The sequence below is a fragment of the Sebastes umbrosus genome, chromosome 14 (genome assembly GCF_015220745.1).
Source record: "Sebastes umbrosus isolate fSebUmb1 chromosome 14, fSebUmb1.pri, whole genome shotgun sequence".
Taxonomy (NCBI): domain Eukaryota; kingdom Metazoa; phylum Chordata; class Actinopteri; order Perciformes; family Sebastidae; genus Sebastes; species Sebastes umbrosus.
In genome coordinates, this window is record NC_051282.1 from 15,865,528 (window position 1) to 15,892,224 (window position 26,697).

A 26,697-nucleotide genomic window follows, 5' to 3' on the forward strand; every position below is an offset into this window, starting at 1 on the left:
CGCGCTTGCGTGTGGCCGGAGTCTCTGCTCCTCTGCCTGCTTGACTTCACTCACACACCGCGCGCGTTCTCGCTGTATCGCTCCACCTCTAGACGTGCATGCGCGCTCACTCCTCACTGCAGAAGAGTTAGTTTAGCTCTGAGAATATCTAGTGAATGTACAGTGGACGTTTGTGCAGAAATAAATGCTGCAGCTCCTCCAGACCAACAGAGGTTTCCCGTGTCTTGTGAAGTGATGGAGCTCCGCAGCGAGAAACTTTAACGGCTCCGACCGGGTGCCGGTGTCTCCCTGCAGGCGCAGTCGGGAGGTGATAACATTTATCTTCCTGCTTCATGCCCGGCACCGACCCGCTTTTCCTGCTTCAGCCCTGGAGGCTGAAGCAGGAAAAGTCAACACTAGGATCAGCATTGATTCATGGAGAGACCTTCGTCTGGTCAGCTAACATTACTGCCAAGCAGGTGAAATATAGAGTGATATTGTGGTTTTAGCTGACGTGTGTCGCCTCACTGTTTTGACCGATGCTCGTTCATGTCTATGTAGAGTGAGCAAGCGCGAACCCGACACTGACTTTCGTTGACTTAACGGCCACAGGTGTCGCTGTTAACAAACATTTCTGAAAGTTACAAACAGTCCCTTTTAAATGTTTGGTTTATTAAATGTCAGAAACGATTCCCCAGGATCCAAAGTGCTGTCTTCAAATTGCTTATTTTGTTAGACCAACAGTCCAAAATCCAAATATGTTCAAAATACAATGATTTAAAATGTGGGAAAAAAGCAGGAAATCCTCACGTTTGAGCAGATATTGTTTTGTGTTTTTGTTATTTATATGTAGATGATCAGAGTGTTCCTATAGGTATAGTATTGATCACAATATGTCATCAAACTGCATCAGAGGTGGATGGTTTTTAATAAAAAGGTATGATATACAGTATAAGCCCACTTCTTGCTGCCTCAGAGGAGTTCTCAGTGGAAACAATGAATTACAGGGTCATTTCCTCGTTTCCACTATAATCCTCCTCTACCATAGAGTTAAAAGTGAAACCAGGCTGTGACACGCCCCCCCCACCACCTCTGCCCTGTTTCTTTTCCCTGCTGATCAGTTGTGAAACTGACGTGTTGGCCCAGATGTTTCCTGTTTCGTTGTTTCCTATGAGGTCACTTTGCTGGTGGTGTAGTGATGGTTCCCCCTTTACTGTCTGTCTACCATAATGGATCTTTACATTGACTCTGTTCCTGTGGTTCTATTTAGATCAAAATATTGTGTTTTCAAAGGAGACCAAGCATTATCAAAGCAAACTTAAATTTTGCAATTGTACAAAATTGTCTACGTACCAGCAGGCCAGTATAGACCTGTTAAGATCTCGACTAAAAAGAGAACTCCTGACCTAGTAGATGAGTCTTTTGGTTAAAACAAAACGGAGGACCTTGTTTCCAGATTTAAATAATTTTGCGGTAACTTCACAAGCAAAGAAACAGAGTAGGAAGGACTTTATATATAAATAAAATAAACATATTACATACCAGTCTAGGAGGAAGAGCGCCAATTCAGGATTGATTTTGAATCCTGTCAAACCCCACTATTCTCTCCATCATGTTGAATGACTGACCAAGGTTGACTCTTGTTTTTGCCCGTGCTCTATCACAGTCCCTTTTAGCTTTTTTTTGGTCAATTCTTTTATTCTTCTCCTTGTTGATCCTGCCCTGGTATAAAATTCTCCAAAGAAAAATCTCCTCCTGCTAACTTAATGCTAACTACCCACTACTCGCTGTTAAATCATCTTCATGATATATGATATATGATATATAATGAATATTTCACGGTATACTATGCTGTAGTATTCTGCATGTGTTTATTAAAACTTCTTATATAATGCACACACAAAGGCAAATCAGGTGTGTTGTATTTTGCAAAAAGCTTAGTAGTTTTCTAAAAAAAAGAAAGAAGGAAAGTATATGCATGTACAATTTGGACATCCTAGGAGGTAATTTGGGTTTAATATGTATGAACAGCTTCCTTTTTCCAGACAGCATTAGATTAAGGTACTTGCATGAAATATCTGTTTTACATACAATTCAAGGCAAGGCTCTCAAAGAGGATGCATTTGCACCAAACTTTAACCAGCTCTAACGCTACGCAACGCTAACCCCCTCTGCTGGAGGAAGTTGTACATTGAATGTTTAAAGTCTTGCCTGTGGTTTACTGAGAACAGTATACTCTATGAAGGACTACACCAAACCTCAAACTCTTCAGTGTATTAAGTAAGCTATACGTATAATGAAGTACAACCAAGCCACAGTAGATCAAGGAGATGCCTTTGAGAATAAGAGCTGTTGTTGTTCCGCCTAACTCAAGGCCGCAGGTGCATTAAGTAACACATAAGTGTGTAGCAAATGACAATTTTCTTATTTTAAGCAATAAAGAAAGAGAAGGATAGAGAGAGAAAGTCCATATTAGGTGAGTAAGTACTCTGCTATTGAAAAATATTCACCATTAACAAGGTACATGCTTTATTATCAGCATGAAAAATGCACTATCAGATGTGGCATTTTCATTTATTTGGCAAAAATAAGTTAACAAATGTTTGTCTTAACAAAAGTTTGGCTTACATAAAGAACATAAACACTTCTTCATTGTCAAATCTTAATTGAAAGAATAGGTCTTCTACAGTAATTAGTGCAAACAAAAATTGCAGCTTTGTTATTTTCATATAAATATGATGAAATTATAGACTAAGGCCATCTACTGGCAGGCCATAAATTGAAGCATAAGCTCAACCAGAACTATACAAAAAACAAACAAACAGTATAACACAGGTCTCAATTCCCTGATTATCAGCTCTTAATTGAAAGATCAGTGTTTCCACTCAAAAAGTTCAGTATTTGGAAAGGACTACGGTTGGGTTTCTGTACCACTGTGTTATTTAAAAATAATGAATAAATATACAACACATACCAGGGATTGTGCTGTTTCCTCTCTCCAGTTTCCGATGTGTCCCTGCTTGTGTCAGTGCTTCAGAGAGTTGCTCACTGTGTGGCTCTCATAAAGGGGGCGCGTCTGCAAAACGTAGCTCATTCAACAGTGGCTCATTGGTCATAATTCTTACTATAACAGTTAAGGCACTCAAATACTGACATCGTGTCAATAAGAAAAAACAAATTGAAAAAATGAAATCACAAATGTCTGTACTGTAAATGTAATGCTCCATCTTAAAGCTGTTGGTAAATCCTCCACTGTTGCTTATGCTAGTTTATACAGGGCAGGCACAACAGACTAAAATTCACACGTGAAGGCTCACGCACTTTCACCATATGCTTTAATTCTGTTTGGTTTACGATTGAGTGTGGTCGTATATGCAGCAATAATATATATATATACACCTTATTTCACATAATTGTGTACATAACAGTCCTGTCTATTCTTTATCTTTATTGTCTAGCCTTGTTGTCCTTGTCCCTAGCTGTTATCTCTATTTCTATGTAAGTACATTGAGAGAGATGCAAAAAAACATTTCCCTGTATGTGCACACATACTTGGCAAATAAATCTGATTGTCAGCAGACAAAGTTAGTTATTAATGTGACATCGTAAAAAAGTTGGTGCCGACATTCTAACTTCATTCCAGTTTTTGATGTGAACCGACTGATTCCATCTGAAATGGTGCGATCTAGTTTCAACAAAGTTCTCATCCGTTTGTTTGGGAATAACAGTGGTAGCAGTGACAAAAATCAGACGCTTAAATCCCACTTTAATGCAACATTTTATCCCCAGGAATGTCTTGGGTGAATAATATTCAGTCCTGGAGTCTTTCCACTGCCAGTCTTTCACAAATGGAAGACAAATATATTTCTTGGCTGGCCGTTGTGTTTCAGAGTGATTGGTAATATACAGGGCTAATTAGCTTAAGAAAGTGATATAGTTTTTCTGCTGGACTGCTGCTCCCCCTTAACGTCAGCTCAGATTTCCCAGGTGCCTCTCTGTCTGCCAGAGGTAACAAAGTAATGGCTCCGCTTGGAGGCCTATTTTTCAACGTGGTTTTTTAAAGTGATTTTTAATAGATTACTATTAGAGATATTGGTGTACTCGAGGGAATGCTTTGACCCTGAATGGGCTTTTATGTGTATTCTTCTTCTTCTTCTACACTCCGCTGTGCAAATCAGCTCTATTTTGGTGGAAGGCCTTCTGCTCCATTATGCATGCAGATTCACATGAAAGCTCAACATGAGCCCATTTTATAGAGAGGGGGAAACTGGAGGTACCAAAAATCAGTGCTTGAATTTCTTTTTCCTTCTCCATCACAGAATGAAAGAAAATCCTGTTATTTCCTGTGATGTCAGGACACTCGAATGACTGCATCCAAAACCACAAGTGAGTACATCGGTTAACATCTCAAGTAATAAAGTACATTTGTCTAGATTTATCAGTTATAAATGATTTATTTTTATTATTTAACCCTAAAGGCAGGGGTATGCTTCAAACAAACCATATCTGAAGGCAAAAGTGTTTGTAGCTGTTCAGAATGGCCACACCTCAAAGGTGTGTCCCTGTCAATGAGAGGGAGGAGACCGTCGGGCAATTCCAGGTCTGAAAAGTGAAGCCAAGATGTCAGATTGAATAGAAGTCTATGAGAAAATGACCCTACTTCTCACTTTATTTATTACCTCAGTAAACATTGTAAACATGAGTTTATCATCTCAATCACTAGTTTCAAGTCTTCTTCAATACAGCATGATGTTCATTTAGTAAGTTATGGTCCCATTTAGAGTCAAATAGACCATAAAGCAGGGTATGTTTTAGGGCGTGGCTAACTTGTGATTGTCAGGTCGCTACCACGGCGTTGTCCAGTCTGGGAGTCATCCGTGTTTTCATGTTAGACCTTTAACTCTTTCAGTGTGTTTTCAGTTCATGATTCATTAATTGTAACATTTTGGTCGCCTAAAAATTCATTGTTCAGATGTACTTAGCTCCACCCTATCGTGTCACTTGGTTGCAAGAAACCAAGATGGCGACGACCAAAATGCCGAATTCGAGGTTTCAAAACATAGTCCACAAACCAATGGGTGACGTCACGGTGAATATGTCCACTTCTTACTGTATATACAGTCTTATGAGTTTGTCGCGTAGCGCCACTGACCGAGCTGCCGTATTTTGACGACTTGGGAGTGATAACTGGCTGCTATATTATCATAAGAAAGCAAACAGTCTGTGGTTTCCAAAAATAATGAGAGGCAGATCCACTGCAATTAAGACGACCACCTTTTTACAGTACACTTGCAGTGAATGCATTTCTAAATTTATAAGGCTAAACGCTGCTGCCTGTCTGTGCTGGTATGGATTTGATTGCAAAACAGTAATAGTAATAACAGCTCATGGGCTGTGCGTAGCTCAGTAAGCACAGTTAATGCCAGCTATTTGTTTTCCTGGGTGTTTTTCTTGCGTTCATTAAAAATAATTGTGTTTTTTACCGAGCATACCACAGACTGGCACCTCCTCTGAGTCGCAGCTCCTCTCTGGGCCAACATAAGCCCTGCATACCAAGGAGGGACTATAGTTGTGTTTACCTCTCCCTACCGGCACAGGCCGACGGCAGGCCGAGGGTCCTCTCCTTTTTCTTCTGTGGTTTCTGGCAGCCAGCGCCAGATTCCTCCATGTCTATCACTGCAATCAGCAGGCCAGACCCGCAGTCAGCCAAGCAGCTTGAAACAAAGCAGCATGAATGGCTGTGCATAAAGTAGGTGAAGCGTTTCTTTTGGGATACTGAGAGGAAGGATCTGTGCTTTCTCTCTCCGCTTTGTCAGTTTTCCGCTCTTTGTCATCGGAAGACACTTCTTCTTCTTCGTGATAAGCCAAAGTGCGGCACGCACCATTTCCTCCTCAGAGGAGGAACATGGCGCCGCATAACTTGTCCTACAAATGTGTTTTAACACCTACACTATATTGACATGTTTTTCTCCATGATAAGAAGAAGAGATAAGAAGATTTATTGATCTGTTGGAACACTAGGCGAGTGATTTAGTGTGATTGCTGATTGGCTCCCGAGCTGATTCATCACTCTGACTAAATTAAACTTCAAGGATCCCACACCTCAAATTATGTCATTATCCCTTCAGCAGATGATTTTTTTCTTTTTCTTAATCATACACATAAAACCAAAGTGCGTGCTGATATGCTAAATGTCTTATTTAAAGGGCAGAAGGTGTAAAGCATCCAGAAAAATAAGGGTGTTGGTTAAAAATGCATGTAATGCAGAGACATGTTTACCGAGGAATGATAAATAGCATGATTTGCGCTGGCACCATCCGAGTGCTTTTCTTGGAGCACAGCTTTGCCTTCAGTGATTATTTGGATTAGACTAAATCACACTAATACCCCTCAAGAAATGGCAGAGAAATACTAGACCTGCAGTAAAACAACGGGAAGTTTTTCTCTTTGAAAAATGAAACAAACCTTTTTCCTACGACAATTGGATTGTTGGAGCAGCTTTTGAAAAGTTTAGTAGGCAGGTTTAATTATGAAGCACAGTTCCTGTACTGAAGCTGTCAAAGCCCTTTCCATACAATTAGATATTAAATGCCCTATTTACAACATTTTTAGGGATTATAGCATCTTTCAAATTATTTTGATGAATGCCGTTTTGTTTGTGGACAAATGAGACAATTAAATGGTTTAATCAGCTATTTAATCTGTCTTGCTGTCTACCACAGTATCTTTTTTAATACAACCACTGTGGACGCCAAACATTTTCCAATTCGACACATAGTGGCTTTAAAAAGTAGCCTGATAATTAAACTAAATTGTCATTTTGTTGCTAGGCAGTTAACTTAAAGGGACAGTTCAGGTGTTTTGAAGTGGGGTTGTATGAGGTACTTCTCCATAGTATGTGTATTACCTACAGTAGATGGCGGTCAGCACGCCTCCAGTTTGGAGAAACAGTCGGGAGTGCCAGCACGGAGGCAAAGCAATGTACTGCTGTGGATGGGGGCAGCAGCAAAACGCATTTTAGACACATAAAAAAAATCATGTGTACACTATATTTAAAAATATTTTCACTGCTTATCCTGCTGTCAGACAGCCCTTTCTGATGGGGAACTGAAGCCGTTATCTATGCTCTCTTCAAAGCAACCGGACTCCATTGGAAAAAAAACATTAATTTTACCTTGCAAAATACGGGAGATGCTGGTCTACCGCTGCCTTGATCGGTTAGTTTAAGTTATTGTGTGACTTTGGTGAACCAAACTAACTTTTTTAAACACCAAAGCGTTTTTGTCAATGGAGTCTGGTGGCTTTGAAAGAGAGCATAGATAATGGCTTCACTTCCCCGTCAGAAAGGGCTGTCTGACAGCAAGATAAAGCGATGAAAATATTCTAAATATAGCGTACACTTAAAGTGATATTGATATTTTTAGGTGTCTAAAATATGTTTTTCTGCTGCCCCCGTCAACAGCAGTACATTGCTTTTGCCATTCTGTCAGCTTCTCCAACTGCCATCTACTGTAGGTAATACACTGACTATGGATAAGTCATGCAACCCCACTTAAAAACACCCGAACAATCCCTTTAACATGGGATGTGTTGTTTAAAGAAATATGTTGAAGAGTTGGTGTGTGTAAGTCGACTTATAACAGCCTTATCTCAGTTATTTCAATCAGAAATAAAATCAATGAGCACAACACCGGACTCATTTGAATCCCTGAAATAATCAGAGATCTGGGCAGCGATTCAAAGGCCTGGAAACAGGCTATTTAAAAGCATTAAAAAACAAAATTATAAAATCGAATGGAGGAAAAAAAGTGTTAAAATGCTGCTGTAAAGGCGGTCAGAGTTGAGACCCTCAGATATTTTTTGTTGTGTAAATGTAGGGCATAATACCAAACACTGCAAGTACCAAACGGAGGGTCTCTTTGTGATGGATTATCCTTATCCTCAGCCAGGCATATAGCAAATGTTCAATCACTGCACCACTTACCAGTGGTCTTAGTCCATAATTTGGAAAAAATGTCTTAACACCGACTGATTCTCCTTAGCTCGTAATTAGAGATAAAGATGATAAAAAGAACAAAACAGGTTAATTTCCAGCTGCAAACAGCAGTTCAGTGGAGTGTCATCCTTTCATAACCTCCATATTTATGTGCTCTTACCTTTTTTGACATATAATCATGTGTTGGTAATACAATTTCTCTCCCTAATTTTCTTAAATGTCTTACTCAGCCTTAGGTAGCACTTAAGTCTGTGGTTTGTTGCACGCTGCATTTTACACCGTAATTATCAAATTAACCAAGAATGACTTTGTGCTACCGTGTGTGGAGACACCAAAGAAGAAGAAGTGCGTAGATATGAATCTCTGTGTCTCCACTGCTGTGTGGGTTTCAGTAACCCCACACTTTCTATAGAGCAGTGAAACAGTTTTAAGAGAAATGTTTGTTATTTCACACCAAGCGCACGGAGCCAGCAGTAAACCCGTCTGTGAACTTAAGTGCTCTTCTATAAACCTCTGAACAGTGTATTCCCTGGTAAAAAACAAAAAGCTGTGTTGGTCAGAGATGGATAGGGGGCATTTTGGGACCAATAAACCCAAAATACACAAATACCTCAAATGAGATGTCTCATTGTAGCCTGCAGACTGATTTACTGATCCCCAGAATCAAAGGCCAGTCACCCTCATACCGTCGCCTTTCACAAACAAAGTGGGAGTCGGGGGAGGACACACAATGGCTGTGACAATATTACAGTTATTATCATTCCGCTGTTGTTCATTCCACACTATCAAATCACTGGTAATAGATATAATTCATGTGCTGCCTGCTGCAAGAAATGTCGAAATCCCTTTTTAGTTTGGCTTCTGAAAAATGCAATACCATGAAAAGCAAAAAGCGAAATGTCAGAATTTCAACCCGAGGCTGCATATTTGTGTTCTTAACCCGTTGGAAGACCTCGCCTGACCCGATCGCTCCATGCAACAGCAGTAACGAGCAGTAATGACTGCACATCCTCTCCCTGCTTTCCAGTAATGCACTCAGATATGATTGAATCCTGCTCTTCGTCGGCTCTTTTCAGACTCACGCTTGAAAAAGTACCCCATTACAGACCCAGTTAACTGCAGTAATCCGGGCCGTAGCGGGAGCACATCTTGCAGTATCATTACTGCCACTGCTCATTACGGCTTTGCCCTTGAATCCACACATACCGGCAGGAATCGAAAGTGTTTAATGGCTGCAGCCATGGCAACAGAAACTCAGCCTCTTTCACTTTCTCCTGGAAAAATGCATCTTAATCGACTGCGCTGCACACTCGGTGTTAGTGTCAGTTACAGAGTAGAAGCTCCCACATTGTGTTTTGATTGATTCGACGTCGGCTCAGTAATGTGCCGCAACCTCCTGCATCCACAAGCATAACAAGAGTTAACAAAATAAAACGTGTGTACATAAATTATTCAATAATTAAATTGGGTTATTTTGTTTGCAGGCTTTTTGTCGGGAGAGATAGGCCGAGGTCCAGACTCTCAGGGTGTCCTGAGCTTGGCACGTATCAGCCCTGCCGCCGTTAACTTTGTGTTTGTAATTAGTTTAATTCTACAGTTATTAAGCCGCCTCACAAATACTGAAAGGAATTCAAGCTACAGACTGGATTCTCACAGAGCTTGCCATTCAGGCTTGTCTGGATGAGTCTGGTGCCACTGTTCTTATGTGGGATGATTCCACATGTTGTAGTTTGTTTTAGCTCTACAGCTCTAAACTGTCAGTGGCACACACACACACACACACACACACATAAACACACACTCTTCAAAACAAGGATATATACACAATCACTAGCAGGCTGAACTGTACAAATATTGTGAGAGGAAAATGCTCGACCTTGGGATACCAGTCTTCACAAGAAATATTGGATGAGTTGATCTAAAATCTGAGCTTGTTTAAAGAAAATTTAAATAGACTTTGGAAGGAGACTTTAGTTGAGGCCCCCTTTTTTTTTTTTGAAGTGTAATAACATCATCCCCTTCCATGTTCACTGTTGCATGTATCATAGATCAAAACCAGCCCCTGTGTCTCCACATGCATATTTCTTCACTCTATTAATTTTGAGTTACTGTACCTTTCTGGCTCTCACACTAGACAATAATTAAGAAAATAAGATATATACCTATAGCGCTGAGTATCATTTCACATTTTTTGATACTGGTGCCTACAAGATGCCTGATTTTTGGTACAGATGGAAAATATTAGTGATTTCCCGACCCTACCATGAGAAACAAACAACTGCTTTTCTCCAAATCCCTCTTTTATTTAACAAAAGATGCCAATGTTCTCAAATGTTATATGTCTAAACACAAACAGCCGCACAGATTTGCAAAATCTTTAGTTAAATCAGGACTTATCTGATCAGAGAACAAGTGAACAAGATTAATCAATACTCAATGTGAAAGACATATTTTGGTTTGCACCAAAAAAGTATTGAGGTTCAGTACTCAGCCTTATGATACCTTCATGTGAAAATTGTGACATATGATCAAACATAACTGAACGAAAAGTATCTTTACATGTTTAATGTTATACTGTCATGAATCAGACATGCCATTTTAAAGGGAATTTCCACTTCAGTTGAGGTTATGTGAACGTGAGAGCAACAGTTTGGATCTGGTTAAAATAAAAAAATATATATTTAACTAGAAATTTAAATAAAACTGCAACTAATGATTATTTTCATTATTAATTAATTAATACATTTTTTGACTAAACAGTTAATCATCTCGAAAATAGTGAAAATTCCCGTACGTTTACAGAGCCTAGGGTGACTTGCTTGTTTCGCTCGACCAACAGTCCCAAACTCCAAATTCAGCATTTTGGCTGCGCCATGTTGGTATTTTGCAACCAGAAGAAGACATGAGACCACTAAACGCTGAATAAGACATTTTCATTCTACCAAAAAGGTTATAATTAACTTTCATGAACTGAAAACACACTGTGAAAGGGTTAAAGTTCTAAGACGAAAACACGGACGACTCCCAGACCGGAAAACGCCGTGGTAGCGACCTGTCAATCATGAGGTAGCCACGCCCCAAAGCATTCCCTAGTTTATGGTCTATTTGACTCTAAATGGGACCATAATTTACTAAATGAACATCATGCTGTATTGAAGAAGACTTGAAACTAGCGATTGAGACCATAAACTCATGTTTACAATGTTTACTGAGGTAATGAATCAAGTGAGAAGTAGGCTCATTTTCTCATTGACTTCTATACAATCAGACTTATTTTTGAAACCAGAGGAATCGCCCCCTGCTGGCTGTTAGAAAGGATGCAAGTTTAAGGCACTTCAGCATTGGCTTAACTTTTCAGACCCAGAGGCAGCCCACTGATCTCATATATACGTCTGTTTTTAGGGTGCAACCTCTAGTGGCTGTAGTAATTATGACGGGAGTAAAGGAGGAAGTCAGGTGACGTAGTATAAAGAGCGACAAAGTATGCATAGGGAAGAGGTTGGGGTGGGGGTTAGTACGCAACAACGTCACATACTTACATAATAAACATACTTATTTTAACCAAAACCTTGATATTTTCCTAAACCTAACAAAGTAGTTTCGCTGCCTAAGCCTAACCAAGTAGTTCCGTTTCACAACGTTAAATAGATCGATCATATATGTTGTTTTGGGAGTCATTGGCAAACGACCTATTCTGTTGTTAAGGTATGAGGACGTGTTGAGATATTCAGTTTAAAATCATATAAAACGGTAAAAAATGCAATTCCTCACATTTGAGATGCTGGAACCAGAGAAAGTTTAGCATGCTTGCTTGATAATAGACCATATGATGAATGGATCATAATAAAATTCAGCCGTAAATAAAGACCATCATTCAAAATGTAAATGAGACCATGTGTCTCTTCATAATATGTCAATAATTTAAATAGGAATTCATTGAGTTATGTCTGTTTCCTAAAAACCGGACGTCAGGAAAAGGCACAACTCCAGAGGTCAAAAACAGCAAAAGAATCACCTAGTATTTTAATAATTTACCGTTTTCATTCAATTCCATTAGCTTTTGTTATTCTAATTGACTAGCTTTTTTTTTTTTTGCATTAATCACCGTAATGACCTGTAATGATTATTTTAAACGAGCATTGATCTGACAGATGAGTACATCTTTGAAGGGACAGGGTGGTCATCATTTCCCTCGAGGAATATACGGCAGTGATTATACGTGTTACCGTATAATCTGAACTCTTTACCTGCCGCCTGCTCCAAGCGCTGGTCTGGATTCAAAGTGGATTGAGAGGAGCAGCTTTGCCCTTTGTAGTCCCCAGAGAGGCCGGGGTGGACAGGGCTTTGTTTAGTCTAACCCCAGCGTGCTTCTTCTGCTCCTTAAGCCTTTGGAGACGCCAATCTCAGAGTGTCTGAATGACCGGCAGCACATCATTCACTGTCAGCTCCCCAGAGCCTCGTCTACTACACCTCCGCTTCTCAACCACTGACACTGTCCTATAATAGACATCAGTCTCATAGGAACGTCATCTGGTTCAATTTGTCATCGGTTTATGTTAAAAGACATTACGGAATTAATTAAGGAATATTATCTTTTAGTCTGGCTCTAACTTCTGACCAAATACAGATGACTTCCCATCACGTTGACATATTTGAAATGGAGTTTAGCACTGTCTTTGACTAAAATGTAGTGGTTTCATATATCAGATCCTCATAATCATGCATCAAATAGGAAGCATTTATAGCAAGAGATGCCATTTTGCACTTAACTCAGTGGTGAAAGAACAATTTATAAATCCTTCATCCAAGTAAAAGTAGCTATACCACAATGTGGACACATTTCACTTCAGTACGACAATGACAATTAAACTTAACTATTAGGAAGTACTACTTCAGCAACAAACTCATTCTGAAGGATGGGCCCTTTTTAGAGTTACATTATTTATGCAATCAATGTGTTAACTCACTTGTAACTACAGCTATCAGATTAATGAGTGAAAAATACAATTTTATATAGTTTAAATCAAAGACATTGCTCTCTTTTCAGTGTCTTTTTCTCAACACGAATTAAGGCCTTTACACACCGGAAGCGCGACGAATTAACGACACGAAAATGCATTATACTCACCTGCGAATATTATATGTCTAGGGCTTTTATTGTGAAAGGTAAGAACGTAAAGAGTGGATCTGGTCTGCGCTGCCTTTGTCAAGGTTGAAAGGAGTAATAAAGTTTGTTGTCTTGGCTCGGACTACGTAGCCCCCGTGTTGTTGTTTCATAAATATGGACGCAACTCAACCCGTTCCGCACAATGCGATTGATTGATGCCTTTATTCGCGGTACGAAAGCTCAGAAAAATCAACCCTGTTCAGAATTTTTTTTCGCTTTTTTGTTGCGTAATATTCGGTGTGAAAGACCTCATAACAAAAACAACAGTTCAAAAAAATATATTTACGTGAAAAAAGCGCCCGGAGTATACAAGTTTTTAAAACTTCCACCACAATCTTCACATAAACAAGATAGAGAGCGTCCAGAAAGTCATGTAGGAAATTGGTGAACTAGAGGAGGGTGTTTTTATAAGTAGGTGCACAAAAAGGACACTATCACAAAATAACCCCTGGAACAAATATTATAGTTTGAAATCCAACAGTTAAGATTTTAAGAAACTCAAAGATTGACATTCAAAAGACGTAAACTATGTTTTTGCCGGACAACAGTACAGTATATTTTCTATTTAGCTTAATGACTACCAGAGTGTTGCCAACATGTAATCAACCATCAAAATCCCAGATTTTTTAAAGTCTAACAGTAAGTGCAGACTTTACCTCGACCATGTAGAGGAAGGAAAGCACAGTAGAAGTCGTATCAGGCAGAACAGAAGCCGGCTCCCCGCCAAGCAGAATCACAAAGACACTAAAAACAACCCCGACCGCAGGCTCCTCAGCTTTCACCGTCAACACTTTCCTGTCTGTCCTCGCCAGATCAGGCTGTTTGTTGCTGCAGAGAATTCTGTGAAATGGGTTACAATATTAAATAAATCAGCTGTGGAGAAGAGCAGGAGAACTGCTGTCTGTCAAGCTGTGACTGTCGTAACTCTCGGTCTGCATCGCTGCCATTCTCCTCTGCAAAACTCTGCAAAGGCCAGAAGATCCAGTGCCATTGTTATTTTTAAAAACTCCTCAGGGAAAAGAATGGGAAGTTTGAACAATGCCTCAAACGTATGACTTTTAGCTCCTTCAGCCGATCATCAGTACTGCAACAAAACTGCTCAAATGATTTCTATAATGGTCTAAAAGCTCTCTTTTATTTAGATTTTAAGTCTGATTAACTATTGTCTGACACCTTCTGTTTTGTTTTAGTGGACACAATATTATTTTTATTTGCTATTATTTAAAAAAGTATTGACATAGACGACAGCAGTGCCCTCTGAGGGATCTGGGTGGTCTGCGTTGGTCTTCTCTCTTTGTGGGAACTTCTCGGTTGACTGTCTCCGGACTACTCAGGTAATTTGAGTGACTCCTAATTAATTGTTACAACATGGCAAATAGCAGTCCCACGTTTTTACTCGCAGACCTCAGCTGGCTGTCTGACATTTAAAGAAGAGGTAAAAGTAGAAAATTGTGACTGTGAGTCAGGGTCGGATACCTGGCCTCCGTCTCCGAGCCACTATTTTCATACTTCACTGTCTGGGACGCTGAATTGGGGCAATAAATGTTCATAGACTGTGATGGATTTTCACGGCACAGTTAGGAATGGGTCCGAGCAGCTGGACGGAGCGGAGCGATGTCGGGGCTAAATGTAAAAACAGATGGAGCTGATGATGGTGGATTCATGTCATATTTATCATAAAGACGCATCATCGTTCCAGTCAATTTAAACTCTCCAGTTTCTCCATCAGTTTACGCTGACTGACTAGGGAACATTAAAATGACATCAAGCCATTGTGAAGTGAATTTCTGGAGGAATTTAGTCCAAAATTTCAGTCCAGTTTTGACCAAAAGATATTATTCCTGGTTGACAGCTAAATGAGCCTTTATTGTTTGGTCATCACAGCAGTTTCTCTTATGACCCTCTTTATACATACATAGCCCATAAATTATGCATTTACTGAAACCTCCACAGGCATTAGTGAGCCTTTAATCTGTATTTTGGCTTGAAAAAGTATTTTATTCATAGCAATTACTCAGTTATGACACCATAAAAACATTGATGAAATATCACCATATCATGCAAACCCACAAATTATACATTTACCAAAACTTTTTACCACAAGCATTTTGAATAATAGGCTCTTTTAACTGTCCTTGTCTGAAATAGTTTCCTTAGAAGTAGTGGTACATACAGCAGTTTGCACTCAAGAACATTGAAACTCAGCTGAGCTGATTTGAGAGTTAAATGAGCATTCATTTTTTGGTCATTATAGCAGTTTCTCTTATGACATTATTTATAAATATATAGCCCATAAATCAATCCATTTCTTAATAGAGGTAGTGGTATATACAGCAGATTACACTAAAGACACTCATCTTATTGTGTAGTGAATTTCTGGAGTCATTTTTGCCCCAAAAGATAAGATGGCCAAATTAGCATTTATTCTGTCTTGAAAATATCATCATAGTGATTTCTCAGTTATGATGCCATAAACAATGGTATGATCAGATTAAATATCCCTACATATGCACTACGTATGCACGATATGAGCATATATACAGTGAGCCAACATAGTTTATCAGATTTTCCAGATTATTATGGTATATACCGATTTCGCGATATATAATTCCCTATACTAAGATAGAGGATTTTATCTGTATTACCCAGTCCTATCCTACAGAATATGATTTATTTTAGTCCACAAATTATTCACTGAAACGTCCACATGCATTTGAATAATACTCCCTTTTAACTTGGTAAGCACATTCTTTTCCTGTCTAAAAATAGTTCTACTTTAGAGGTATCACTTGTACATTTTTAGCAATAAAAGACCTCTGCAGAAGTTACATAATTTAACCCTTTCAAAGACGACGAGGAATGTTGCCTATAAAAGCTATTTTATTGATTCGGAAGGTCTCAAATTAGTTTTACGGATACATTAAAGATGAAGTAGGCGAGATTGGTGCAAATATATGATTTAAAAAAAGTTATTTTTATAAAACGGTCGCTATATCGTGACAGTAGTACATGAAACAGGGAACCTGAAAAAGATCATGTGCCTCTGTGTCCTCCGGTGCTCCTAACGGCATCTGCAAGATTTCACAGAACGGAGGAAAACAAGCAGTAAGAGCTGATCTGAGGTCCGCTGTCCAGCTGCTGTCCATGTGAGCCGGCTGTCAATCACTTGCGAACTCCGACCAAACGGTCAAACTAGGCAGCGCTGATCAAATATGAATCAATATTATGTTACTGTAATGTCTATTTCTCACCTCAAATGTTTTCAGAATCATCTTGTAGTGCACTGTTTAGCTGTAAAATGAGAAAGTTTGTGACGCGGCAGCCATTGTGAAATCTCCAGGAGAGCCAAGTTTCGGTCACATGACCGGAGCACAGCCAATAGGAACGCTCTCTCTCTGATAAGACCTGTGATTGGCCAAAGTCTCACGTCATGGGCTAGATTTTCTATAGCCTGAGAACAGAGCCATGAGGAGGAGCAGAAGTCTAGTTTTCTCTCAGAGCACTTGAATTACAATATGCTGAAAGGTTATTATCGAATTTTTGCCCAATATACTGCCTACTGCTACTTTAATACAAGTTGTACAAGCTTATATTTGTATCCAATAATGGAAAAAATATGTTTTATTTCCTAAAATTAAAGAGATTTTTTTTAACAGAAACAATGCTCTCGTCCTTGCCTCCATATGGGCATTTAAGCACATCTTCTGTTTTTCTTTAATAAAGCACCAGCTTGAGTCACAGAGTCGGCAGGGATCGACCATCCCGGTTGCTGAGACGAGTTAAAGATCTTAAGCTGGGTGTCTCTGCTCTGCACCCAGTGGGCTTAAACATATATCACACTGGCAGTAGGCTGTTTGCTTTCAACCCCCCTCCCTCCGCCCGCCCTCCCTGCCCTCAGCCGGGCAGGCCACTGATCCCCTCTTTGTCTATCTCACAGTGAATCCCTTCTAGTCAGGGGGCACAGCGTTGAGTTTTCACAGTCAAACAGCACCCATGCTGGCCGAGAATTTCTTTGATCCCCGAAGAGCTCGTATCGGACGGAGCTACTGAACAACCTCCCTCTGCCAGGTTAATGACATGTACTTAACTTAAAACTAACAAAATAAAAGGAATAATCAGTAGTTTAACGGATTCAAAATATCTGTTTTGCAAGTGATTTGATCCAGTATCCAGTTCAGTAATGGTTTTATTGTAGTGAAAAAATATTCTACACTGAGATTTGTCAAGAAAAGAGCACTGCCTACAGAAACCTTTTCAACACAGAATCCAAGAGCACATTAAATGATCTCAAGAAGGTGCAAAAATCACATCGGGAATTATAATTTAGCATCATGTTGGAAATAGAGCTGCTACGACTAATTGATTAGTTGTCAACTATTAAATGAATCGCCTAAACTATTTTGATAATCGATTAATCGGTTGGAGTAATTTTTTAAGATAAAAAAGTAAAAAGTCTCTAATTCCAGCTTCTTGAATGTGAATATTTTCTGGTTTCTTTACTCCTCTATAACACTAAACTGAATATCTTTGAGTTGTGGACAAAACAAGACATTTGAGGACGTCATCTTGGGCTTTGGGAAACACTGATTAACAACAACTAATCAATTAATCAAGAAAATAATTGACGGATTAATCGACAATGAAAATCATCGTTAGTAATATGTTTTATTATATTGCCATTCATTATCTTTTTACCCTCCTCAACTTATGGGTGTTCACAGGAGGAGTTATAGCTGTTGACAAATACATTAACAAACACTTATATCTGCTTACAACTAGTTAGTTAGTTAGTTAGTTAGAGCAGCAGGTTATCCAGGCATTGCACAGGAATAGTAAAACACAGTAAATCTACATATCGACACTAGAGATATGTCTATAGAATACACAATCTAAAGAATATATTTGAATACTAAACATACCAAACTACTACAAATAACATATAAGATATAATACAAAAATAGGATAACATACTATATACATTAGCAATGTGTGCAAACTTGTTGCAACGGCAACATTATAATGGGTTATTAGCTCTTTATTAAATGTGTACATACTGCTTATCGATGCTGAAAAGAGGGGACTTAAAATGTTTCCAGAAATAGTTTGTGAGTCAGACCTCCAGAGTTCACCCGGCGGGGGATAAGATGGAAAAATCTGCAGTGATTCTGAAGGAGGGCTGGTATGGGTGTGAAGACTGTGAACTGTCCTGCTGACCTCCCGTGACTCCTTTGATCACTGGACCTTGGTGACAGGGCACCATTCCGTGCCAAATTGCCGTGCCACAACATGGCAGACCATCTATCAATCTAGATTTTCCCCCAAAAGAAACCACATTTATCTGCAGCACATTTGAAAGGCTACAAGTAGGCAAATAGGGGAAGGGGAAGCAAATCTCTACAGCACATGTTAGTGCTGAAACAATTAGTCCATTAATTGATTAGTTAATTGACATCAACAATTTTGATGACAAATTATTTAGGTACTTTTTAAAGTTGAAAAATACCAAACATTCAATATTTTATATCTTTTATATCATTGTAAATTAAGTATATATACCGTATTATCTATGACAACTACCTCCACTATTTAAAAAAAGTTTATGGTACCTTTCTCCTCTAATTATCAATTGAGACACTCTATACAACTCTTTTTTCTGTTCCTGCAGTCGCTAAGTCAACAGCTAAGAAAGCAATTATTTTTAAAGCTCCCTCTGATTGGGATAATCTACCTGTAAATATTTGATCCATTTGATCTTTCCACTTGTTTAAAGTGCCCTTTCTTCTTATTATATAATCAGTTGTACATGTGCATAATAACAGCTCTATGATTATGTCATAACTGTATTTTTCTATAATTTATGAATTTTCATTTTCCACTAACATCTGGCTTTTGACTTTGGTGGTGGGAAAAGTCGGCATTCATTCCCGGCTCCAATCGCTGCTAATTTCCTCCCCCTTTCTGGAGCTATACTATGTGAAGTGCGAGGAAGTGAATATATGATAAATCAAATCCACAGGGATTTGGGCAATTATTATCATTTATTAACGTACAAAACATACAATTAATATGCTTTCCTCAAAGCCACCAGACTCCAGTCAGACAACAGTAACTTTACCTCGCTGATCATCGTAAAACACACTTCATTTTGTGGGCAACAACTGAAAAGTGAAGCCAATGCGGAAGTGCATTCTTTCCAGTAGCCAGCAGGGGGCGACTCCTCTGGTTGCAAAAAGTAGTGTGATTGTATAGAAGTCTATGAGAAAATGAACCCTACTTCTCACTTGATTTATGACCTCAGTAAACATTGTAAACATGAGTTTATGGTCTCAATCGCTAGTTTCAAGTCTTCTTCAATACAGCATGATGTTCATTTAGTAAATTATGGTCCCATTTAGAATCAAATAGATCATAAAGCTAAAATGTTTTAGGGCGTGGCTACCTTGTGATTGACAGGTCGCTACCACGGCGTTGTCCGGTCTGGGAGTTGTCCATGTTTTCATCTCTCAACTTTAACCCTTTCAAAGTTTGTTTTCAGTTCATGATTGTAACATTTTGGTCACATAAAATGTCTTATTCAGCGTTCGGTTGTACTTGGCTCCGGTTTTACTTGGCGACGGCCAAAATGTGAACTCGAGGCTTCAAAACGGCAGTCCACAAACCAATTAGCGACGTCACTGTGACTACATCCACTTCTTATGTAAAGTCTATGATTCAAGCTTGAGAGAAACTAAATAAAACTCATCAACACCTTCTTTATTAGTCTTTCCACTGTTCCAACAATCACCAACTCTGGTTTGAGAGTTTGAAAGAGTATACATACATATAAAAAAGGAGTAACCACTGTTTATTAACACTGCTTCCGGTGCCGCCCGGCACGTCTGTGAAGTCGAACGTGACACACCAGGGAACAAATCAGAAAGGCCAGTGCAACCGAAGTCTAAGTCTATTTTTAGCGGCTTTTCCTGTGCTTAAAAAACCTGCATATACTGTACACGCCAATTTTGGTGGAAAAAGGGTATTATTTTTTGTTAAATGTTTTGTCTGATTGTACTTTTATTTATTTTTGCCGTTGATGACCCCTTTTGAAAACGAAATGGTGCATCTCAAGGGGTTATTCCTAAACACAAATTTCCAAGATCTACAGTATATATAATACAGAACAGCTATTTGAAGACGTCACCTTGGGCTCTGGGAAATTGTGATGGGCATGTTTCACTATTTTCTGACATTTTATCGACCAAATGATTAATAAACAATCAAGATAATTAGTTGTTTCAACAATAATTTGATCCTTAACATGGACTGGGGGAGGATTTGAAGATTACATTTTGGATTAATGAGTAACCTAATTACGAGTAAGGGTAAAGTATCACATTTAACCTTATTTGGGATAATCGGATAGCTTACAATAGAGGCTATTAATGTGGTCAACATGTGGCTTATTATCGTTCTTCTCCTGTATGTGCAATAACTGATATGGAATGTAAAATAAGATTAATGTTAAATTTAACTATAATTGTAGTGCTTGTTGTACTATCTCAATGAAAACATTATTCATCACACTATAGAACTGATAACTAACCCTGTGCATTTTTGTGATTAACAGTCCTTATAGTGAAGTCATACTGGTTCTGGTTTTGTTCTTAGATCCATGTTTGCAAAATGGTTGAAATTATTTTTTCAAATTAGTTACAAAATGCTCTTGTGAACTTTCAAGCCTCATGAAAATTGATGCCAGAGTAACAATAACTAACAATAAACAACAGTAATACAGTAATGTGATAAGTGTAGTTGGGTAGAGTTGATGTGGAGTTCAAGGACTGTAGGAGAGACAGCTACAGTTCAACAATGAATTAACAGCAACAGACAACAACAAACAGCACAGACTACATCTAATCCAATGGTTAAATGTTTGTCTATATGGGGATCCATGTAATGAAAACATTTGTGTATCGCATGTCTTGGAAGAAAACTGTGAAAGCAAACTACTTTTCTCTGCTGTATAGTTTTCCTTTATTTCTTATTATCTGCTGTCTGTCTGTATTTCTTCTGTTCTGTCTGCATTTGTGCACTTTTGCAGCCACATCAGGACAAAACAACAACAAAATAATAAATCCTGTGACTTCAAATACAAATACATGAATGCAACTGGGGTCTGCTGTAGGTGCCATGTTGGGTGTCTGCGGGGGAAGTCTTTATATTTCATTCTGCGTGAGAAAAATGCTTCAGAAAACAAACAGCACACAGCCTGAAGCGGTGGAAAATGTCTTTTCTTTCTACGTTTATTTGATGGTCTAATTTAAACTGAAACAGATCTCATTGGTACAAATTGCCGGTTTATTTGCTTGTGTGCAACACAGATGTTCGATTTCATAGTCCAATAAATTTGCCCACAAGAATCCCTCGAAAAAAACACTTTAAGTCCCGCTATTTAGCATTTATAAGCGGTATATAAACATTTGATTCAAGGTTCATAGCACACTTAAATGTAGTTGTATGCAGCTATACGGACATTTTTAAATGAATACAGTATTTTTTTAACAATTATAACTTCTCCTATGAAGACATATTTTTTCACAACTGTGTTTTACTTTATTTCCATTCATTATGAATTATTTATACAACAGCCTCTACTTTTGGGTGCCTATAGGAAGAGTTAAAGTTGTTGCTCAAAACTACATTCATGCATTAAATGTTTATATGCTGCCTATAAATGGGAAGGCTTAAAGTAAATGGGATAAAAATTCCACTTTGAAAATCGTTCATTTGTTTACATGCAGCATGAATGTAAAATAAAGTGACTTCTTTATGCTCTTGCAGACTCTATCAATGAATTCTGGGAATCTGCAGGGCGTATAAATCAAACTTAATCAGCCACCTGAGCAGGTATGATCTCTCACTAGTGTTTTTATGTTTGACAAAAGAAATATGAAGTAGAAACAACCAACACATTTTTAGTGTCTGACTGCGGGGCCCTTGGGAAGAATGTGTCTCCCACTAAAGCGTCACCTCTTAAAGAAAGCATATTACGTTACATACAAACATGTCATTTGTGGGACACTGGGGTGGAAATGTCTCCCCGGGGAGCAATCAGACTGACTCCAGCTTTTTAAAAAGTCTCCTCTCTCTGCCACTCCTCATTTTTCAGTCTCCCAGAATTAGTCGAAATCCAAGCTTGTAGTATTTGCTTTACCCACACAGCTCAGTTACATTGATTAGAAATCAATTAACATTTTCCTGTTCTGAAAGTCGCTTTGTAATTCAACTCCGCTGGAGATAAATCAGAGCTTTTCTTCACAGCAAAAACTGTGCCACACTTTTTCTGTTTTGCTCTGACGTTTAAGAACAAGAAATCTAGAAATACAACTAATGCAAAATGATCTTATTATCATCAAAGCACATAATAGTGTGCAATAAGTGCACATATTTTACACATGATACAACGTATGATGAGTCCATTGAATTAAGCAAATTAAATGCATTTATTGCTTGTGAAGTAAATTAGAATTTGAACATGGTGCACCTCATTTAGCAAACTCGTATCTCCGACCAGAGGAGAGGATTAATTCCTTAATAGATGAAGTTAGTCTATTCTTCTTATTGTCAACAAATCCAATGAAAAGACCAAAACCACCAATATTAATCCATCTCTCAATACTAGTCTGTCGCCCCAAGCCTGTTGCTTCCCCCTGGAGACACAAGTGTTAAAGAATGGCTCAAAAATATTTAGTTTCATTTCTTAAAAAGGCAGAGTAATCTCCTAAAAGAAATCAGAATCAGAAATTGGGTTATGTTGCAGTTCCATATTTAGAATAAAAATATATAAAAACATAGAGCAGTTATACGAAAAATAGAAATAAGTATTTGAAAATGTGTGCATGGTACACAATATATAACAACAATAAATATGGAAAATAGAAATAAACAGTAAATGTTACTCAAACAGGAGGAAATGGTGCATTTGTTGGGGATTATTTTCAGCGGTGGATTAATCCACATTTGGTGCTCTGGTGAGTATTTGTGGCAGCAGGACGGTGTATGTGGGATCAGCCCGTTCTCATTCCCAGGGCGTCAAATAATGACGCGTTGCCACGGCCATCGGCGTTCGATACCGCCGCACATGGCACTGTTTCACGACGGATGGACACGCACTGGGCTTTCCATTAACTATAATGTAAACCCATTCGCGGCAACAGTAAACGCACAGGGAAAATGCTGTGGTGACGTGGTTTAAAGAGCGAAAGAGACACACAGGGCGTGTGGGAGGGCTTTCATCCGTGTTCACAATGTTCAGTCACATTTTCACTGTACAAACGTAGTAGTTTTAGGCCCAACCATGTTGTTTTTTCGTAAACCTAACTAAGTGGTTTTGTTGCCTAAACCTAAACAAATGTTTTTGTTTAATTCACAACATTAAGCACATGTTAAAAAGCAATCGAAAAAGTGACGCCGAGCGGTCTGACAAAGTCTCGGTATGTGACGAATCAGGATGAGAACCTGTTGCCGGGATTGAGTCTAAATAAACTACAGTGTGTGTGTTCATGGTGATGAAGGAACATGTCACCTGTTGCAACAGTGTGACTCATTGATGTGTTTTTAATGGAGCTCTATGGCTCAGAGGAAGGGGAGATATCAGGTTTTGGTTTCAAAGGTAATACTCATTTGTAGGATCAATTTATTGTTGGTTTTGGTCTTGCCATGGGATTTGTTGACAATCAGAAAAACATAGAATATCACCTAATTCATCTCTTAGATGGAGAATCGTGCAGATTCGCTAACATCACTGTTGCCGAGCTGATTTCTGTTTTGCACATCTATTTTCCCAAGCCAACAACCATCAATCATATAGATAGTGGAGGAAGTATCTCTACTTCACAAGCAGACCATATTTTTCTCATCACAGACGCCAAATAGCAATGAAATAAGATGCGGTAAAGTTGTAACTGCTGATCTCATTCCTTTTTTTAATCTGTTCCCAATATGTTTAATATTAAAGTACAAGCAAAACAATCCGCTAGCTCTGTCTGTTTTGTTGTAGACAACAGATTTCCCTTTGATTTCTGTTTCACAAACAGTTTCTCATTAGCCGTCAACCACCATCCTGGCTGGACATTAACTCCCTGTAAGTAAGTGAGATTTATTTATACCGTGTAGTGCTTTTCAAAACAAAAGTTACAGCCCTTCACAATGAAACAATTAAGCTGAAAAAAACATCAAACAGGCAGCGTAGTAACAGGCACAAGAATGACCGCATTGAATTGAAAGGCTCAAAACAAAAGAGCAAAACCATCAGTTAAGATGAGCGAGAGGGCGAGTCTTAGGCTTTTCATTTATTAGTTGTATTATCTAAAGAGGGAAACTATTCCAAAGATTATAGGTGTAAAGACAGTGAATGCACCATGCCAGGCTCTGTGAACAACCAGCAGGCACTGGTTAGCTGATCTGAGACACAGCAATTTTGGAAAATGTACTCCGGGGGCTTCAGGTCCAGTCCAGCCTGTTAACCGCAGCAGCAGAAAGGGCATCTGCTCAGTAGGACCGAGGGGTGGCTGTATAAGGTTGCACTCTAACATTTACGCACTTGGCACTGGCAACAAAGCAGCCATTCCTCTGGCAACCACCGCCGGTCATTAAGCATAATTTGTCTGGTATCCCTGTGTTGAAAATGCACAAAGGAGGGTGAGTAAAGCCAGCGTGAGGTTGTCTTCTGGGCTGTCATGTGGAGGGATGGTGGGGGCCCCATGCTGGGTGGTGGTGGTGGCGGTGGTGGTGGTGGTGGTGGGGGGCAGACAGCGACAGAGAGGCTGGCTGGGGGAGCTCCCACAGGACTGCTTGGGGACAGCAGCAACCCGAGAGGGATGCACCCCCCCCCCAACCACCCATCCACCCCCCTTTCCTCTCCAAATCCCACCTACAACCTCTGCACCACCCCCTCCCTGCAGCCGTGTGTCTGACGGTTAAAACAACAGCCCCTGTGGCCAGCCAGGCTCCATACTCCCCTACTGGATTTACGCTTGTTTCTCAGTTCCCATCACCCTCGACTACACCCTCCCCTCCGTCTCCTGCTTCTGCTGCACCCTCCATCAGCTAAAGAACCTTCTCCTCTTCCTGCCTTTCTTTCTTTTTCTGTCTCTGCTGCTCCAGTTATAACAGCTCCTGACATTTTGAACACTCTCAGCATGATATGCCGCCAAATTAACAAGCAGCAGCATTTATCTCCTGTGATGATTATGATGCACCACATGATCAGAGCTCGTAAAGTCTGCTTGGATTCACTTGGGTATCAGACATATTGACACACAGACAAGAGACCTGCAGCCCGTTATGAGACCCTTACCTGAACCAATTAGACTCAATAGAATTTGGACTAGAGTCCAGGGCTTGTGAAGACATCGAGGACATGGTTCCGTTTTCTTGCGGCGGGCAGAAACGCAGATTTAAAGTGGCTGACTTTTTGCAAAGACAAACATGCACACATGTGTTTTTGATTTTAAATAGGAGTCAATGACAGTTGACACGTGTGCTTCAGTCACACCTAGGGTTAAATGCACATATCAACCATAATGTGGAATCATTTAAAAACAATGCTTATGTGTGAAATTGGGTTTCGTCCACACTGGCATTTTGCAACAAGTCCACACCTATATAACTTGTTAATGCCTTCCAAAACACCCAAACTATCCCTCTATGGTTTTGTTAAGTTTAGACAACTACAGCTGCATAAAGGCTATGTTCGGCGAAAGATCTGGTTATGGTTTTAAAAAAATCAACGTTGATTGTTGATAGGAGACAAGACACCAAATCTAGTCTCCGATGTAGCCCCCATCCACCTACACTGACCTTCTTCCTATAGAGTTTCCTGCTTTGGTACTGAATATAACTATAGGTTGTTTAAAGAAATGACCAATGGCTTGTTGTTTTGGAGATGAAAGTTACAATTTTTACATTGTCCTCTTAAAGTTCGCCATCTACTCCAATATACCAAACCAATAAAACATTTGTCTGTCTGTTCTTCTCCCTTTTTCAGTTGGCACTTCCTCCATCATCCTGTGAAAGACACACTTTTCCAGGCCTCTCACCCATTGCATGCAGAGAAAGCTCCACCTGGATGGATCAACATCTTCTGGTAAGGAGTGATGTTGAATTGATTGCCTATTTGATATCTACAACTATTTGTCACCACTGACTATTCATTATTTTCAGTCTAGCTGAACACACGGTACCGGTGTGTGTCTGTTTCTGTGGTCAGACTGCAATTGTGATTTGATTGTGGGTCTTAAGTGGTAGCTGTTGCATTGACACCCACGACGGGATCCCTTTCAGTCATGCACACTTGCTGCTCAGTTTTAGGAAAACTACGACTTAGTGTGGCTGGGAGCCTCAAATGAAAATAAAAAGATGTGTTTTCAAATTCATCTTCATAACGGTGGACACAGCCTGGGATGCATAAAAGACTTATTAAGTTGCAGGGCGTCTGCTGAGCAAAACATGGCAGATGGTAAGTTTAATAATTGGTGGTAATTTAATAATTGATGGTAATTTTGATAATTAATTT

The 26,697-nt window shown here is 39.3% G+C and overlaps 1 long non-coding RNA gene across 5 annotated transcripts in view; it reads left to right on the plus strand.

The window, feature by feature from the left end:
* The window catches only part of LOC119501963, a 64,761-nt gene that overhangs the window by 1,842 nt on the left and 36,222 nt on the right, over positions 1–26,697 (plus strand). For 3 of the 5 annotated variants that reach the window (XR_005209977.1, XR_005209975.1, XR_005209976.1), the window contains exons 2-4: positions 4,299–4,365; positions 21,963–22,028; positions 26,170–26,268. This is a non-coding gene — a long non-coding RNA (uncharacterized LOC119501963). The remainder of the gene's footprint in view (positions 1–4,298; positions 4,366–21,962; positions 22,029–26,169; positions 26,269–26,697) is intronic. The other 2 variants (XR_005209979.1, XR_005209978.1) reach the window with 1 other exon arrangement.